General features: G+C 42.0%; 1 long non-coding RNA gene across 1 annotated transcript in view; it reads left to right on the top strand.

Annotated features, from left to right (window-relative positions):
- Positions 1–17,178, top strand: part of LOC109368088 — a 25,866-nt gene extending 8,688 nt beyond the window's left edge. The window contains exons 2-3 of the long non-coding RNA XR_002115768.2: positions 10,379–10,534; positions 10,652–17,178. This is a non-coding gene — a long non-coding RNA (uncharacterized LOC109368088). The remainder of the gene's footprint in view (positions 1–10,378; positions 10,535–10,651) is intronic.
- The last annotated feature ends 1,381 nt before the right edge of the window (positions 17,179–18,559 follow it).

The following is an 18,559-nucleotide window of genomic DNA, read 5'->3' as shown; positions in this document are numbered from 1 at the left end:
AAAATCCCTGCTGATTTTGTGAAGCTTTAGTTCCAAATAAAGAAATAGAGGCTGAATCAAGCAAATTAATTCTGATTAGCACATACAGTGTGTTTGGACAAAGAAGTCTAAGGCAACTGTCCCCCATCCTCTGCAGAAATCTGCTTGTTCTGCTCCTGCAGCCAGCAGAAGGTTCTCAGTATCAACGTAGGAATCAGTTTCACTTGCAGAGGTACCTAAGCTGCTAACCTCTGGTAATCTTTTAATGAGGTCTACTCAAGTGCAGTGCTTCCTTCTTTAGGGAGATGAAGGTGAAAAATTACTGACTTTGCAACGATTGCTAGCAGTGGGTTAATTTTTTCTTGTCACACTGACATAGATTGCTCTGCAGCTCTTCCATCTGTCTGGGCAATGACAAGTACAAGGATGTCGATGCTTCTAGAGTGCTCAGCTTGTCATGCAAGATGTCTGTGACAGATTATGATCTGATTCTTTTGAGAAGGGAAAAAAGATCTGTGGGTTCTATTGGCCTTTTGAAGAACCTAAACAGATGCTTAACTTCTCTAAAAGTAAGAGCAGTGCTGTCTTGGTTTCACATGCTGCATCTTGCTCGTTTCTAGTATTACTAGGAGTGTCATTTCTTGTAGAAGTCGTATGCTCTGTACCATTGCTGAGCACACACCAAGAAAGCACCCATCTGCCTGCAGCCATCACTGGCTCTCCTGCTCCAGCACTGTAACAGTCTGTAGTGTTTTCATGGGGCACGGGACAGTGCTTTTGTTTAAAACCTTGGAAACCTTAAAACTTGCATTGAGATCTCTGGTAGCGATCTTTTAGTTTAACCCCGGAATTTAAATTAATGTTTCTGTGTTGAGTTCCTGACAGTAGCATGATAAAGCATGATGAAATTTGCAGTTGCGGTTTCGGGAAGAGCATCTTTCCAAGTTGTCACTTGTAAGTTGTGTACATGGTGAAGTTTCTCACTGAGACAGTTTGAGAGAGAGCATTTTGTGCCTGTGAAGCCGTACTACCAGTCTGTGTGCTGCCAAGAGGCAGGAACCGACTGATGCCTGTTTGAGGGCTGGGTGCTTAGTGCTCCATTGGGCACTCGTGTCCACACTGCTGAGCTTGGCAGCCTCAGCCAAACCCTGCTCCCAGGTTAGCTGCAGGCTGCTGTAAGCAACTGCCTTGTTTTTCATGAGAGCAAAATTGAGGGTGTTCCACTTCCTTCTATTTTGCATTTAGGACAAGTTATAATTAATCTTCTGTTGCCTTTCTAAGCTCCAACCCAAACTTCTGCATACGCAATAATAATGAAGGTTAATAATTCGGTGCTCCCGTGATTTATATTTTCAGAGGTTTACAAGAATTGCATAGTTAACTGTCACAATGTTATTGTTATAAATGAGCACGATGCTCATTTTATAGCTGGAGAAACCTCTTGCTGAAATGCAGCTGTGTTGGAAGCACAAGTAAAATGAACAGTAGCAGTGGGACAGGCTTCAGAAATGCCTTTTGCAAGAATAAGGCAGAATCACAGAGCCACAGAACGCCCTTAATTGGCCGACACGCACACACGGATCATCGAGTCCAACCCATGGCTCCACACAGCCAAATCCAAGCCCAGTGTCAGAGAACACTGCCATTCTGCTCCCTCCTGTATGGCCATGAGGGCCCCTCAGCATCCTCTGCTCTGCACCCAACAGCTGCTCACCCTCAGCCGCTCCTCATCTTCCCCTCCAGATCCGTCCCCATCTTTGCCCTCCTTAGGACACTCTCCAATATCTTTATATCCTTCTTATACTGTGGCACCTAAACCTGAACACAGTGCTTGAGGTCAGGCCAGAACTTGCTTTTATGTGACCACTTCTGAGCTGCTAGTCTCTACAGGAAATATTATCTGTGGCACAAGGAGTAATTAATGGCCCTGCAATGATTGCTTTTAGACTGGTTTATTTGGTCGTGGAGCTGTTGCTGTGGTAGCATCCTGATGGAAAAGGCAAGTGGGCAGTAAGAAGGGAAATGTGAGTTTCAGAAATATAGATTGTTTTTGCTTGCAGACACAGTCTTCCTAGTCTGTACATAAATAATCTACAGTGGAAGAGAGACAAACTGCACAGCTCCGAGGGAGATCACAAAAGGATTTTTAGGCTTTGATGTTGTATAGAGATGCACTTGTAAGATGTATCTGGGTTGGCACGTGTGGGTTTGTGTGGCCACGTTAGTAAAACATGTTTGCTTCAGCTTAGAGGTGAAATCCTGGCAGTGGTCAAGTCAGTGGGACTTCTGCCAATGATTTTAATCAGAGCCAGAATTTCACCCTAGGTCTATAATCTTGTGTAATCTCCCTTTGAAGTCGCATGGATTTTTAACCAATGTCTTATATAACACCAAAACAATTCATTATCCACACAATATTGTTTGCTTTCCCACATAACCAGAACTGAATGTTGAAAATGTCTTCTAGAAAAAAAAAAAAATCTGTTGATGATGACACTGAATTAAATCTGTTGGTTTTTTTGTTGTTGTTGCTTTGCTTTTTATAATTTTTGAAATACTCTTTTTGAGTCATCAACCTCAATTGTGTAGTTACATGTTTCTTATAAGTCCCCATCTGACCACATAGGTAACCATGCTTTAAGCTAGAAGTTGGAATAGAAACTTGCACCCATCACTTCCAACCTCAATTATTCTCTGATCTCGTGATCCTGTTTTGGATCTTAGAAATGCATTTTAGACCTATCTGCTGAGTAAGGAATTGATATGTTACTGAAAATGAAGATTGTCTCCTTACTGTGAATATAATTATCAACCAGAGTTTCAAGTAGGAAATCCTGGGTTTAAATTTACATCTGTGTGTGTTTGGAAGCCTGTATCCAAGGACTGGCTCTACTGAAAGTTGGGAAACTCCGTCTCCATCTTACACAGAGTCACAGTTTGACTGTGGCATCAATACCACATCTGGGAGTTTTAGCACTGCAGGCAGAAGTTGAGGTGGAAACCCCTTCAATGCAATAGCGCAGTGTTTCCATTTCACGGTGAATTAGGTGGGTAGAACAACTTTATTTTGGGAGAGAACTTTCTGGGTTGTTCTGGAAGGGGCTGCTTCTTTCAAATCCTAAGATAATTATGAATCCTTGGAGGTTTTAAAAACGAGACCAGCCAGAACCCTGCACAACCTGGTCTGAGTTCAGTATTGACCCTGCTTCAAGCAAGAGGTAGAACTAAAGATCCCAAAGTCCCTTTCACTCTGAATTATTCTGTAATTTTGAATAATGCACTCAGATAAGTACTTAGTAGGTCCTTACCAACCACAGGTGATCGGTTATGCGGTGATAGTACATGAGATGATCATTCAAATGCAGGTCGTTTTTAGCTTCTGTGCTCACAAAGGATGCGTAGCTGGATGTTCTACCTGGAATCAATGTATTTGAAACTTTGGTGCCTGTTGCATTCAGGTCTGCAGATCACTGGCAGAAGGGATACAGCAATTCAAACACAAGTGCTTGGGATGAATGGAGAAATTATGGTACAGCATTCCTTGGCCTCTGCAGAAATCAAACTGTGAGCAGAATGGCCTTTCAGGGATTATGAATCTTTGTTGCTGCCTGCATTAAAGTAAAATCCTGTTCCATTAGGTGCTAAGCCTTCTGTAGACATAAGTGAAAGTATTTTACTCTGGGGAATTTATATTATTTATGGTAAAAGCTGAGGAAGAGCTTCAACAACAACAAACAACAGAGACATTTTTTACTAAAATTCGAAACATGTCAGCAACGGAAGGGACAGTTCAGCATCCTGAAAAATTTCTGGCTCTATTAATTCATCTGTATCTCAGTTTAATGAGGTACCTTTTTCAACCTTATATCTAGCTATTTGTGGTTTTTAATAAAAAGACTTGGCTGGCAGCTCCTGTTTCTTTGCAATTTCTTCATTTCTGTTAGTTTTTATTTAACTTTCTTTTTTTCTAAACATTGATTTTCATTTTTTTTCCCTCTTAAAGGAAAAACCTCTACCTTTACCAATCAGCCAGATCTGAATGAACGTGCACACACTTCATGCTAGCTGTGGAGCACATCTTTTTGGGGCTGTGAGTTTTCTTTGGTGAGGGTTAACTCACGATACTTGGAGGTGACTGTTCCAGCCTGGGAATTGTTTCAAGTGGCACATTAAGAGGTTTATGGAGAGGTTTGTCTAAAGCACTTAGGAATGCAGGCTTTGCAATAGAAGGTGAAATAATTTGTCATTGAAGTCTGGTAACCTGCCTCCAGCAGCTGTCAGTCTCTCATACAGTGGTGAAAATCTGCTCTCTTTTCTCAGCCTCCCTTGTGCAACTGGGCTGGTTCCTCATGCAGTGCATCACAGTACGACTGTGGGAAAACAGACTGTGTTCTACAAGAATAATTAAGCTCCTTACGCTGCAAATATGACCCACATTTTTAAAATATAGAATTCAGTACAAAAAGTTTTGGACTGCAAGTAATCTGGTTTTTGTTCTCCAAATACATAGGACAGAAAGCTTTGTTCTCCAATTTCTCAGAAGTATCGTTTTCCTACAGAAGCAAATACAATCTGAAGCAAAAGAATGACTTAGGCTTGGTGATGCCCTCAAAAACTACTTTAAGAAAACAAATGGTAAATGGGAAGTCCAGAACAAGAAATCATGGACCAAAGCTTGTTAAAGTGGAATTAAAGCCCCATATCTAAATATGAGCAATGAGAAGAGGAGCATGCTGCTCAGTACTGCTTTCTGATTTCCATCATCGGTGATGAGAGGCAAAAGCTCCATCTGTATTTGGGGAGTACCTGATATTGGGGAGTACTGGGGCTAATGAAAGTTTGTTCTGCTGCTTTGGCTGCTGACTTGCTGTTCTTCTATCACAACACTGGGCCTTTCTTGTCACCATCCCAAGGAATGGCTTCAGAGGTCTGGGATGGAAAGACCAACATATGTGAGAGTACCAGCTCTTCATCTCGTTCTTGAACTCCACCTGAGAAGGAATATTTCACTTTCTCCTTTTGATTTATTTTTCCCCATCCCTCTTTTGTCTTGTGTCTTTCAGAGAGCATGTGCTGTGGTTAGCCATGTGGCTTTTCTTTTGCCTTAAAACTCAGGAAGACTTAAGAAAACCCTTAAACAGCCAATTTTTTGCTCTAAATTGGATGTATTACAGCATGGCTGGTTAGGCATTGTACCATGCCTGCATTTCTCCAGGTAAAAACAACAGGAATAAAGTTGTTGAAGTTTCAATAGCTTTGCCCTTGTTACCTGTTGTTTCAACAGTTGCTGTGTTGAAATGAAAGCATGACAGCTTGGGATGCTTTACATTCTCTTTCCTCATTTCTTTTTTTTTTTTTTAAATAGCATATGTTGCTTTGATACTAATCAGACCTATGTGTCTCTATGTTGAAAGTTCAAAATTTGCTTAATTATTAAATGCTATACTGTGACAGAGCTCACATTTGCACTCTCGGCACCTATTTCTTATAGGAATATTATCTGAGCAAGCCCTCAATAGGGAAGCAGGGCTTTCATTTGTGTTTCTGCTCTGTGTTACCCACCCACCTGTGTCATACACGCCTCTGTCCCATCAAGGAAAGTCCAGAAGCAGCAAAGCAACCAAGTTCAGTAGTGTGACAGTGCAGTAACAAGCAGTTCACTTCTTCCAGTTTTCACCTTCTCATGGGTTATGGAGTGGTTGCAAAGGGTGTGTTGATGGAAGAGCATTGAAGAATTAGGACAATTTTTGCTCTTGAATCTGTAGTTGACTTTGTGGGAATGCTTTGTACTGCATTCTCACCACAAGTGAAATGGAACGTGCTTAAGTACTTTGCAAGAATGCTGAGATGAAGGTAGAGTGTTTGGTGAACAGCTTTGGTAGGATTTTAGCCTGGCTCGGGAATTTTGCAATGCAAATACAGAATAAAAAAAAAAAAAAAAGACCTGATCAGAAAATCTACTTGATGTGCTTGTTGGTTTAACTGTACTTTTTTTTGGAGTGCTCCTCCACAGAAGCGATCCCTTGTTTTCGATGAAAGGGAGTCGTGCAGATTCTGCCAAAATAGAGGTGTTTCTGGGACCAAAGAGCAGAGGGGGCTGTGTGGAGAGGAACTGGGGGGCAAACATGTTAACACTGAAGGAGCCATACCATTCACCATGGGAGTGGAGGACTAAATCCCACTCCACTGTATGTCCATCTTGGTTAAAGCTCTGGATGCACAGGGAAGAATTCCTCTTATGGCTCATCAGATGGCTCAGAATTATATTGTGAGAGAAAGCAGGGAATGGATTCAGCCTTTATGAATTCAAAGGCAAGTAGTTTCTTAAACTTTGTCACCATTAGACAGAAGGTTATCCAACCAACCTTCTTTCCTACAAATAAAGTTGATTTATTTTTATTCGTGGATCAGTGGCCATGGAGACCTGTTCACATTCTTAGCACAACCACAAACGTGTTCTTTCTTGTCTTCTCTTTCCTAGTCAACACGCAGATCATAGTTGATAAATCTCTTATTGTTCTCTGGACTGTTGGGTTTTGGAGCACTGTATTTTGAAAAACCTCTGAAGCCTCTGGTCTTGCAGAAGTCTTACAAGGGTAATTAATAAAGACACTTTCTCCAACCAGGCCAACAGTAATGCTATGCAAAAGCCTTCCAGCCTTAGTGGCAGGCCATCTCTAATTACTAGTTCTTATTTTATGGGCTTTTTTTTTTTTTTTGTTCACAATGATTTCATCTATACCTCGTTTCTCCAGTTTGGTTATGAGAACATCCTGTAGGATAAAGTAAGAAGCTTTACAGAATTTAAGATATATCTGTTGTTTCTTCTTTACTCAAAGGCTGTTTACTACTTCAGGTTAAATTAGACTACTGTGTGATTTCTTCTTGATATATCCATGTAAGATACTTATTTCATTCTTACTTAAGTAGCTGCAGTAACCCATGGATCCCCCAAAAGAACCTTAAATTATAGAATAGGGCTGTGCTTCCTGCTCTGTAATTCCCTCATCCCAATGATGTAAAGTACCAGTCAGAGAAAGAAATTACAATTTGTTATATACATACATACACGTATAAAAAATATGCATTTTGGAGTGCATTTGTTTACTGCCTGAGTATAGATTGGGGGAAAAAAAGAGAGTCCCTCTGCAGATCCTGTTGTTCATACTGGTGACAGTACAGTTATTGCTTGGGAAGAGTGCAAAGTGCTTTTTGTGCTTGAGGCACACTTGAGGCAAACTTGAGACTGGATTTGCCTTTGCCTATAGGCATGTTTAAGAAGCATCTTTACACCAATTCTCTCCTCTCTCTGTACTTTAAAATGACTGAGCTTTGTATCATTGTAAACTTAAGACTGTTTTATCATGTTTATACGCCTCTACACCTTTCTAATTTGTACTTCTCTGGCACTTGGGGGTTGAAACTAGATCTTGAAGGTCTCTTCCAGCCCAGACCATTCTTGCAGCACCTGCATGTAAACTGTGTTTTCTTCACTAGATTTGTTTATTTTTCTTCTAGTGCAGTATGCATGTGCCACTGATAAACTTTCACTGGCTCCAGGTAAACAGAGTAAGGGTCTTGAGAAGACATCCTTGTCTGCTTGTTTGTGACCCAGAGGGTCTGGAATGTGAATATAGAACTGGAGAGTGTGGGCCTGGTGGGGCTCTGGTTGGGGTGGGGAGGAGAGCAGAGGTGTGACCAGCAGAGAGGTGGGTTTTGCAGACCCAAAGTGTCACAGTAAGTCCTGCCTTGGGCTGATCCTAAGTGTGTTTGGGAACAAGGCGAGCAGAAGGAAGGTGCCATTTGCCAAAATGTGGTGCATTTTGCCACGTTGAGAAAGAAAATAAAGATGTCTTCGTGGAGTACACCTGCATCCCTCTGGGCAGTTCCTTGCTGAATTATGAGCTTTGCATGTTGTTTTGATTGAAGTCCTTCATTCTGTAACAACACCCAGCGCTCACATTCCCAATAATCCAGGTGTTACCATTTCTAAAGCCACCCATCCTCCCGACAGAGGCAGCTCTGTCAGCAGTGCTGAACATAGAAGATTTGTATTTGCCTGAGAACAATCACTGCAAACAAGAAAGCAAGTAGGAACAAAAGTCTTTGGAAGGCAGCATCGGTGTGGGCAGGGAGGAAGTTGTTGAAGTGGAACGATGCAGTAATCCTGATGTTGACTGGTTTAAGGCTCTAATCGCTTTCCTTTGCACACGAGTCTCATATCTGTTGTTAATTTTAATGAGCCTTCTGTGCCAAGCCTGCAAGAAGAAAGGGTCCTAATTTGTCCCACTGCCGAACTGTTTCATTGGAAAGTATCCTCGTGTCTTTCTGTTGAAATGTTAGCTGACAGCTCTGACACAGGAACAGACCTTGCAAGAAGGAATTCGCCACAGATCCGATAGCTGCAATGAGAAAGGGAAACACAGAATCACTGAATATCCTGAGCTGGAAGGGACCCACAAGGAACATTGAGTCCAACTCTTGGCTCCACCAGGACCACCCAAAATCAAACCATGTTTCTGAGAGACATTAGCAGACTGGTGCATGACCAGAGATCAAAACCCATTGGTTCCTGTTTGCTCCCTCAGTGGATCTGGGTAAATCCCTGACAAGCTCCACTTTCTTTTGCGGATTTCTACAAAGGAGGAAAACCTGTCCTTATCTCCTTAATAGAATTATTGTGAAGATGAGCTGGATCATGCTTGTAAAACTCTTTAGGCATGAGAATTTTTACTTGTACGTTATTATTATTGTGAGCTGCCCTCCTTATTAACCTGGTGAGCCTTTCTTGACATTAAGTGTTAGCCTACAAGCATCTTATATAAAAATGAATAGCAGGTGAACAGCTTCACTAAATATTTGTGGTGACCCTATTGAATGTATAGTAACAACCTTATAAACCCAGAATAATTGAAGAACAACCCACAAACCAGTTGCAGCCTGGAAAATCCTAATTTGTGACTACTTTCTGCCTTTCATCTTCATAGCATTTTTAATTTGTTGCACTTCTTTTTTCATGCAAATTTGCACTGCGGGCTGCAAAAGCCATTTGCGCCTGTTGGCAGCAGAGGAATAGGAGCCAACCTGTCTCTTCGGGCAACAGAGAATGCCTTGCCCCTTGCAGAGTCATCCACTCTTATGTTTCCCTGGCAGCTGGCAGTTCAGCCAGACCACTTTGCTGCACAGCTTTTCTGGTCAAAATTCCTTACAAAGTTTCAAACTTCTGAATAGCATTTTGGCTTTGGAATTTCTTTCTGCTCCCAGCACCTGCTTGGCTGCCTTGCCTCCCAGATTTAGACATTCTGTCTTGAAGGTGGCATTATTTTGGAACTGCTCAAAGGGATTGCAACCATGTGGGACAGGCAACAAGAGCTGAATTACTCTATTACAGTGTTGAGGTACTTGAATAAAGTAGGATAGTTTTTTTCCTGGAGTCACTCTTGGTTGCTATAATTATCTAAATATTTCTTTATGTAATAAGATGCTGCTCGTAGTCAAAAGTACTCATGGATCCCAGCGGGGAAACACGGCCTGTGGAGATTGCTGTTGCTGCTACAGAGTTCAGGTTCTTGACTATTATTAGTGTTAGTATCTGATATTTGTTAACAAACACTACTTGAGAGCCATCAGACTCTAGGAGGCCTGTGGATCATTTTGGGTCATTAGCAAAGCTTAAGAGCTTTGTTGTTTGGGATAACACAAATCTGTGTACTCTAAACTAACCCAGAGCTTCTTCAGCTGAAATTATATTTACCATGGGCAGAGCTGGTGATAGTTCTACCACAAATATATATATTTTTTTCACTAACTAACAGAGCTCTGAGATCTCTTCAGTGAAAAACACTGAATTATATGTGGACTATCAACTATGGTCTCCTTTTCCTGTACTCTTGCTACATTCCTACTTCCCACTTTGTTCAGTTTGCTGAGCAGTTGCCTTCCTTGGCCCTTACTCTTCGACTCCTGTGCTTTCCAGAGAGACTTCACCTCCCTCGTCTTTGTTTGGCATCGGTGAGCGAAGCACAAAGATCTTTTTACCTCAATTTGTGTGTTGGAGACTCCCCTGATCACAAGAGATGCCAAGAGCAATTTTGGGGTCAGCCCTGGCTGTGCACTGTATCGCTGGGGCAGCATATGCAGAATAACCCAAAACTTAGAATATTTTTCTCTTGCAGTTGTGTGAATACAAATGAACTATGGTTCTTTCTTACTGACAGTATTTAGCTACTTTTATCTGAAATGCATTGTTTTAACTTTGGGTAGATCACCAACACTAAACATCTCAAGTATTTTCCGCAATTAATGCCAAAGATGGCAAAAAAAAACAACAAAAAAACAAAAGCAAACAAAAAAAACAGTTGGCTACAACATTTCACCTGCCACTGCTGCTTTCTTGAAGGGCTTCTTCAGTGTAGATGGATGTGTGAGATCACCTGAGAGTTGAGGAGTCACCTATGGTTACCCAGAGGGACTGGGACAGCTTGCCCACCGGTGGCTGTATGAAGGACCAGGTAGCCCATCCCTGCTGAAGAGGATATGCTGTCAGTTTGCAGGGGTAGGACTGAAGCTTCTGTTGCCTTTCATAATTTAGTCTCATAGGATTTTTATTTTTTTTTTCCAAAGTAAACCGGTGAGCATTAAATCATCTGCTTTTTTTTTTCTCGTTTTTTAGGTTGACAGCTGATTTCCTTCCTCTTTCTCTTTGAAGATCTCAGCTCTTCTTTTGTAGTTGTTAGTTAAACTGTTGGCCCAGCGTCTGGTAGAGTTCTCAAACTTTGCAGCTCGGTTGATGCACAATGTATTATAAGATCTCAGGAACTGCGAACTCTTGCCAGAAAGTAAACAGTTAGGACAGAAGTACAAAGGGTAGCATTTGCTTTATTCTTTTGCACACAGATAGTTGATTGCCAAACATCCACATCAGGTTTGGGGCGTGAAGTTCTTGATCTTATGTTTGTGATTTCAAACAAGAAGTACTCATAGCCAACACAGTGTGAAACGCATATGTGTATTTTGTTGTTCTGTGTTTCTAGTTGTTTTCCTCCATAACCTTTTTATAGTACTTCCAGGTTCCTCTTTGCTCTTCACAAGTTACATGCAGTTTGCATTGAGTTTGAATTGCCCAAGCACGTAAGGGCAGGAGGCAGTGAAATAGACCAGGCTGAGCTTTCTCTCAGTGGGAGAGCTTGCCTTGCTATTGACTTTCAAAAAAAGTTTGTTTGATTGTATTTGTCTTTAGTGGTTGGGAAAATCAGCACTGGAGTTGCTTTAATTGGCAGAGGTACTCAACAGCAAAGAACATGCTGTTTATTATGTATGCGGAGTGCCGTTTTAATGGCTACTACGAATCAAAGAGGATTTGTATTTATTTCATTAGGTGTTTTTGACTATTCCAGCCCAAATTAATGTATAAAGATTTTATATAAGCTTACTCACCCAAGAAGTGTTGAAAGAATATTGGTAAGGTTACAAAGTGAGGGCCAAAGTTGGGAAACGTTTGGATATAAGTAGTCTATCCAGCTTACATTCCTTTCCTTTCTACAGATGCATTAAGATACAGCTCTGATATATAAGCCTGTAATATAGCATTTGAGTTGTGCTGAGGTAACCTACCAGGCCTTCAGCTTCCTTGCATCCATACAGACACTGGGCAGTGCTACCATCTTCAGTCCTTTCTTTGCAGAAATAATATCAATCACAGAGAAGAACAACAAAATTCCTGCCAAGGGATGGTAGGCATATGGTGAAGCATTCTCCTGTGAAGCACAGATCATGGGAAGATGCTGTGGCAGATCTGCCAGCCCTGTGTCTTTTCTTCTGTTCTCGGGTGGCAATAGGGATGTCTGCTTGGGCAGCTGAATGCCACTTTCAGTATCCATTTGCTATCCCACGAGTTTAAACACTGGATCACATGCAGACACTTATGCTGAGACACCTAAGCTTGAGCTGGGTTGACTCCTGCTGATAATGTCAGATTATCCAATCTCATATCTATTTGTGCAAGAGGAGTCCATTCTGGTTTTTTTGGAGGTAGTCAATAGTGAATGTTAATCTGCCCATTCACTGCAAAATCACCTCATTCCCATCCTGTGAGAGGACAGTCTCTGCACTGACTCTACCTCATGGCTGTTTCTTAATCCCAGTTTCCATTTTAGGGGTGTCTGAGCTCAGTTTCAATCCCCTTGCCCAGGATTAGATTCTTTTCTCTATTTCTGCCTCCCCTTGCTCCAGTGGTGATATTTCCAGATGTGTGGCTGCTTGTTAGCTAGTCTTGTCAAACTCTTCCATCCTCCTTCTCCTTTTTTACCTCTTGATGGTGCCAATTGCTCAGCTCCCAGTGCCAGTACCATGGCTGCCAGTGTTTGTGTCAGCATCCCCATATAAAGCAGCTGCATTTAGGTGTTTTTTTGTAAGAACAGAAATGTTTGTGGGGTGTAGTCTGTCCTGCTGAATTGAAGCTCTTTGATTAAAACCAAGAACAAGCTAGAAATTTCCCACTTGAAGTCACCATCAAATTGTTTCTGCTAACTAAAAAAAAAAAAAAATAAAAAAAAGAGTTTTTCCTGCAACGTTTTTGAGAAATGGCTGAAATATTTTGGCTGAAGTTTCCCCAGTCAGTTCCTGTTTGGGGCAGATGCAGCTTTGAAAAACTTCTGCTCTTTCTCATTACTACTTGGCAAGGCTTAAAGGCAACTTAAAACAGGTTGTTAAAATAGAAATTGCCAAATAGTTGATTCAGATGCAATTCCAGTTTTGAATATGTGTCTGTAGCTGAAGCCATATATCAAGTTTATGACCTTCAAACTAGTTTTGTAAGGTATGAGAGCTGCTGACTTGCACTGCAGCATTCTGAGCAGCCGACACAGGAACTGCTCTTTATGATTTTTATAAACCAAAGAACTTCAGTAGTGGGGAAAGCTTGCTGTGGAATGCTCTGTATTGTCCTATTACCTCATTTCTTCTATGAAAAAAAGAGACAAATTTGGCTTGAAAGCATCATTTAAGCAGCTGAATGTTTGTGGTTACGTCTGGAGGAACTAGCTGAGCTGGTGATTGCTTGCAACAACAAATTAAGTTTCTTAAAATTGTGTGCAGTGACACTTGTTGCCAGTGAGCATATTGTTCATGGGTGAGTTGAGAGAGAGACAGAAACATTAAGATAGCCCCACACTGCTGTACTTGTTTGTTTTTTTTTGGATAGAAATGTCTCCAGTTCTTTCCTTCTTTGCGGTGTTCATCTGCCAGCATTGGTGCTAGCACCTTCAAAGGCTTCACACTACAAGGATCACGAGAACATTTGTGACACCCTGTATACCGAGCCACAAGCGCACAACGGTCCACATCATATTTCACAGCATCTAATAACAAAGCGTAGACCTGTCACAAAAAACAAAAGCTGCAACCATGATCTGCCACAGGAAAGGGGCTGGAATCATCAAGTATGCTACCAGTTTTTTATTTTGAACTACACTTTCCTGGCAGGAAGAATTTGTTAGATAAATTTCCCAGGTGGCCGTGGAAAAGGGACCACACATCAAAAGATGAAAAGCAAACAACCAAACAAAGCACTTTCACACTGGACCTGGAAGGAAGGCAGAAGAGGAAATTCTTCCTGTCCCAAAGCTCTCCATTTGTTTTGACCAAAGTTCTCCATTTGCTTTAACCTTGAGCATATGAATCACCTCTTCTTCTCCCAGTGATCTTCTATACAGCCCATGCAAGAGCATTACTTTTATCCTTTCGGTACAAGAGCTTCAAACTCTAGCACTTACCAAAATAAACCTATTTATTTTTGCAAAACTAAAGTGAGTAATGTGTTCAAGAGGAAGGTTAGCCATGTAATAACAGATGATGCTGGTGTTCAGTTTTCTCTTGATGGTTCTGTGTGAGCCAGCTTTGTCTTGGAAAACCACAGCTAGTGTTATCAAAGGCAGGTGGGTAAAGGCTATTGGCTTGGGTGTTAAGCTCCATGTTAACTTTAAATGTAGGCAGTGGTCACTTCCATCCTTGACTTTGAAATCCGTCATTTTGAAATGGCATACTGCAGGCAGTTCTGGGGCCTCTGTTTTAATCTCCTGGTTCCTTTCTGCATCTCTTCCTTCTGCTCTAGAGAAAATAGATCAAAATAGCTCAGTATCTACCATGGCTCGAGGTGCTGTCACCACACTACACAAAAATCTGACTCCATAGACGATCTCCCAAGAGCACTGAAACATTATGCTGCAAAGTTTAAGATGTTTCCATATCCCTTTCCTTGAAATTGTGCCTGCCAATAAAACTTCAGTGGAAATCTGTTCTGAAGCTCTGATGAGAGGCAATTGGGCTCTGACACTGAAGAGAACGTTCTGCAGAGAAAAATTCTGCATGAAAGCCGTGGCTGGGGTGGAAGGCAGCTTATTACATGAGCCAGCATGCTGGCAGCACCGCAGCTGGAGGTCCCCACGGACCCTGCAGTCTGTTAAATGTTGGTATTTCAGGTGTGTGGGACTGGAAGGCCAGGGGACTGGGAAATTTGCTTTTCACATTTCTTTGCAATCAAGACGAGAATCAGTGGTCCTGGAGAAACAAATACCTCAAGCCCTGTGCAGTTAAGAATGTTTATTTTGTTTCAGGATGTTATAACTGGTGTATTATGCCACATTAGCAGTGTTTTAAGTCTGAGTGCTACGAGAGGGCAATCCAAGAGTATTCTGGAGCTGTATTACTCCTTTTCCAAAACAGCTGCCACCTTGTGCGTTCTCTAAAAGAGCGCTGCCAACAGTAAGCGCACATAGCAATTAATGTATTCTAAAATACAGTTCTCAGAGTATTTTAATGAACTGTAGGGGTGGATTGTCTTTGGCAGGAAGCACTGCAGAGGTATCCAGCAGAAAGGGCAAGGGTGAAAGGCTTGGAGTGGTTTGCACAGCCCTCAGCCGGTGGCTGTTTGTTGATCCAGCGGTGCTGTTTGTCACACTCAGTGCTGGTGTCCCACCAAATGCCACCCCAGGGTTCCTAATGCTGCCTGTTTAGTGCTGTGCTATCATCGCTGCATCCAAATCACACCAACTGGTGCACGTTGATACATGCTGTTCTGTAAGAAGGCACTGTGACTGAATAGCACGTAGTCTAAAGAAGCAGAAAATGATGCTTTCAATTACAGAATGCTCCCCAAGAAACAAGATTTAGTTCTCCAACCTTCCAAACAGGTGATGCTGCTGTTCTAGAGCCTCATTCCTGCTCAAAAGCTCACCTGGCACTGGTAGCTGCAGGGTGCCTCGTGGGAGCTCTGCAAGTTTGGGTTTAATTCTGGTTAAGCAAACTACCTCTCCAATTCTAAAGACAGAGTTGAGCATTCTGGTCACTGCCGTATTTTTTTCAACATAATTATGTTTTTGGTTAGAAGTGATGACTGAGATGAAATCGGGGCATCCTTGCTGACTTCTGTTTTTCTCCAGGGCTGTATCTTCAGCTGTGCTGCTTGGTTTTAGCAAAGTGGGGTGCAGCTGGGAATGAGTCTTAGGTGTCCATGACTAAGAAAGCCAATGAAAACATTCTCAATGGGATTTTAATATCAGCAGACCTTATAATTACAAATACTGTCCTGGGAACATTAAAACAAGTGCCAGGAAGATGCCCATAAAGCAATCAGGTTGGCTGATTGGATTTCATCTGTAGATAACGAGCAGTAGCTGTTGTGTAGAAAATTGAAAGCTTGAAAGACAGAAGAGCTGGTGAGGACTGGGCAGCTTGGTAATGGCTAGAGGTTACTTGCTGCTTCAGGCAAATGGGTAAAGTTGTTCATTATTTATTTACTGTTTATTGTTTGCTCTGCCAAATTTGGGACAAGAATGCTAAAAGGGAATTTCAAAGGGATGGTTCACAGCTAGGCTGTGAAACCAACTGACTGGAAATGCAATGCTGCTGCCACTCTGCTCCTGCAACCACTGGGAGAGGTTGTAGTGTCAGCCTTTCTTCTTTTTCTCACACAGCTCAGCCTTCCAGGAAGGCACTGACGGGACATTTGTTATTTTGGATACAACTTTCACATATAACAGAGAGTATGGACTAGGAAAGGTGGGAAGGCTTGAAAGCATTCATATGCAGCACTAGCTTTTATATATGCACCCATAGCTTTATGTGTGTATGTGTTACTAGGGAGGTTATAATCTTTATACACATTATTATTCTTATTGCTCAGGTTCTGATTATGAGTAAGATGAATTCAGTTATACCTTTTTGTTTGCTGTGTATGTAGGTTTCTCCCTCCATAAGGCTGTACCTTTTCCTTTATTTCATGAATCTCTCAAGCGAAAATCCCTTTTGATGGCCTTAGTGACTGTTTTGTGTGCAATGCCCTATCACTTCTTTAATAAAGCACAAAAAAGAATGCTAAAGAAATGCTCGTAAGCTTTTCTTCTGCAATGATCCTTTGTGGTTGCATTTGTGCTTATAAATTATTATTACTATTTTGTTGGTTGGCTATTTGTTGAGTTCTTTAAAACCAAATTACATTCACTTTTCTTTAGGCCAATTGTACTTCTAGGACGTATTTAAAAAGCTGTTGCCCGTGGTCAGAGACTGGGAGAACACGTTTTTCTTTCTGATGGGGATAGATTTCTTTATTACTGACATGGTAAAAATAGGAAGTAAAGCTTGAACTCTGAGTACTTTGTTAGTTTTTTTAATTATTATTTTGAATTTTTTTTTTCAAATAATTCCCTGCAGTGGAAATCAAACATTTCTTCTTAAAATAACTGCTCTCTCACCGGATGCTTCCTATATCCAGGACTGCTCTTTGCAAACTTAAATAAACACTGGGCTCTTATCACACATGGCATCTATTTCAGAGCTCCTTACCACAGGGTTCCGCTGTGCCAGTGGATGCTACAATAAAAAAGCAGGGCTTTGCCTCCAGGCTTTCTGCTGCCCTCTGGGGAGGGAACATGGCTCTGTGTGAGGCTCCCACACTTGGCATTACCCAGCCGCTTATCAGCATCTGTAGAGCATTTTTCTCCAAGAGCTCATGGAGTCATGGAAGGTTGCAAAAGACCACTGAGATCATCAAGTCCAACCGTCAACCCATCCCACCATGCCCACTGACCACGTCCTCAGTGCCGCATCTCCGTGGTTCAGGAACACCTCCAGAGACAGTGACCCCACCGCCTCCCTGGGCAGCCTGTGCCACTGCATTGCTGCTCTTAGAACGGGGCAACTCGCAGGTATTGCACTGGCAATGAAGTAGCCTTGCTCTTAGGCAGCTAAAATAATCCTCCTGTTGGCCAAAAATCCCTCTCTTTACAGTATAAAATGTCTGACTGCTTTTTCTGATATGAACTACTATGGTATTAGGGTTAAGACTGTTCCTCAAGCATTCTTGCCAGTCAAATGTTCATGTTGCTCGTACCTATGGCATTCAGCCTCCCACTAAACTGTGCCTCTGCAAATGAAAATGAGCAGATAAACTGGCTTATTTTACTTTCATTAAGATGACAAATATGTGTACCACATTCTTTGTGATGAGTTTTTGACTCTTTGCCAGCTGTCTGCGTCAGAATACATTTATTTAAAAGCATTTATTTTCTGACTGTGCTTTCTTTAAGTGCTGCAGGGCAGTGTTACCTCCATTTTTTTCAGCAGCCAGTTGATACCAGTGGAGATCTTTGTACTTCACCTTCTAAGCCTTTGATGACATTTTAACTGCTCATTATGGTATGTAAGCTTTATTCTTTTCTAGGTGTGCTCTTGCTTCAATTCAAAGTTAATGGTTACTATTTATTGCATACTTCAGACTAGCATGCAGCAAAGTTGGTACGTGCACATAGTGCCTTAGAAAACCCAGAATCCCTAATATGAAGAACATTCTGTCCCTAGGCAGGCTGTGCAAACATGGGAGTACATGAGTAATTTACCTGTGCCCTGGAGTCATGGGGACAACTTAGGTGAAATAACTCATTGCCCAGCATGGCTGAGCCCGAAGATGAGTAACAGTCATAAAGCTCGAAGAAAAGAAAACAGGCTGTGCAACCTGCAAGAACATCTTAATTCCTGGGTGGTGGTGCCATGATGTTACTGTAGTGGGATGCTTTCTTTTAGTGCTCTTCAGAGAGCTGCAGGTGTGCTATAGCTTCTTATGTTCTCAGCCTCAGACTCTAAACCAAAAGCTTAAAATACCACAGAGAGTTCTGGTGGGGCAGATTTTAGGTGGAGCTGATGACCATCACCTTTGTCCCAAAGCATTCCCTGGCTTCTTGGGCACTGATTGCCCCATCCTTGTGGGGAGAGGTACCTGAAGCACATGGAACAGAGGGAACAGCAGAGCTGAGGCATCTCCACTGGATGCATCCACGCTATGTCCTCATGGAGCACTCGTCCTTGGAGGTCCCACTTTAGGACCATCGAAGCCAGAAAGTGACATTGCAGGGTACAGGTTTTCATACATTCCAGTTAAAAGCCTTGGAGTGCATACGGAAGCACAGGGCTTCGTGCTGAAGCCCACAGTTTGAGCTTTTTGTTGATCCACCAGTTCCTACTCCCATGTGGTTTTCTCCCATTTCCAGATGCCACAGTGTTGTCCTTCATCTGTTCTCCTGTGGGACTA

This window comes from Meleagris gallopavo, chromosome 6, assembly GCF_000146605.3.
Source record: "Meleagris gallopavo isolate NT-WF06-2002-E0010 breed Aviagen turkey brand Nicholas breeding stock chromosome 6, Turkey_5.1, whole genome shotgun sequence".
Taxonomy (NCBI): Eukaryota; Metazoa; Chordata; class Aves; order Galliformes; family Phasianidae; genus Meleagris; species Meleagris gallopavo.
This window is presented reverse-complemented; position numbering and strand designations above follow the sequence as displayed.